Source organism: Corvus brachyrhynchos, unplaced genomic scaffold, assembly GCF_000691975.1.
Source record: "Corvus brachyrhynchos isolate BGI_N302 unplaced genomic scaffold, ASM69197v1 C11572893, whole genome shotgun sequence".
Taxonomy (NCBI): Eukaryota; Metazoa; Chordata; class Aves; order Passeriformes; family Corvidae; genus Corvus; species Corvus brachyrhynchos.
Genome location: NW_008244601.1, coordinates 1 through 532, shown reverse-complemented (window position 1 = coordinate 532; position 532 = coordinate 1). Strand labels below are relative to the sequence as shown.

Sequence of the window (532 nt, the reverse complement as noted above, 5' to 3'; positions counted from 1 at the left end):
AGGGTCATGGAGAGTGCCAGCCACCTCCAGCTCCCCAAAACCAGTGGCACACCTGGGTGCCGGGGCCCCTTCAGTGCCACACGCGTGGGGCAGGGGGGTAGGAAGGAAGAGCCGCAACCTGAGTGCTCACGTGAATCCTGGTGCCGTGGGAAGTGGCCACCGCAGGCTGTGGGAGAGACAGGGTGGGGGTCAGGGGCAGCAGGTGCAGACCCCCAGCCCCAGGGCAGCAGCGGGAGATGCTCACCACAGTGCTGGCTCATCTCCTGCCTGACGAAGGCACGGATCTCCTCCTCCTGCCAGGCACACGAAGGGGCAAAGGTCGCACAGAGTAACGGGGGATGGTGCAATTAAAGAGGAGAAAAAACCCTTTCCCAAGGTCCAGAAGAGCCCAGAGGTGAGGGCAGCCCCTCCATCAGTGGCAGTGGGATGGATCCAGCATCCCTTCCCACCCCACTGACCTGAGTGCCAGAAGCCTATGGGTCCTGGCTCCTTACCGTCATGCCTGGCTCCCCCTTCTCCCCACGGAGCCCGT

The 532-nt window shown here is 63.7% G+C and overlaps 1 long non-coding RNA gene across 1 annotated transcript; it reads right to left on the bottom strand.

The window, feature by feature from the left end:
• Window positions 1–6: 6 nt before the first annotated feature.
• LOC108449404 lies at window positions 7–528 on the bottom strand. Its single transcript, XR_001865578.1, has 3 exons — window positions 495–528; window positions 245–293; window positions 7–166 (listed from the first exon to the last, which is right to left on the bottom strand). It is a non-coding gene; the product is annotated as an uncharacterized LOC108449404 (long non-coding RNA).
• Between the last annotated feature and the right edge of the window lie 4 nt (window positions 529–532).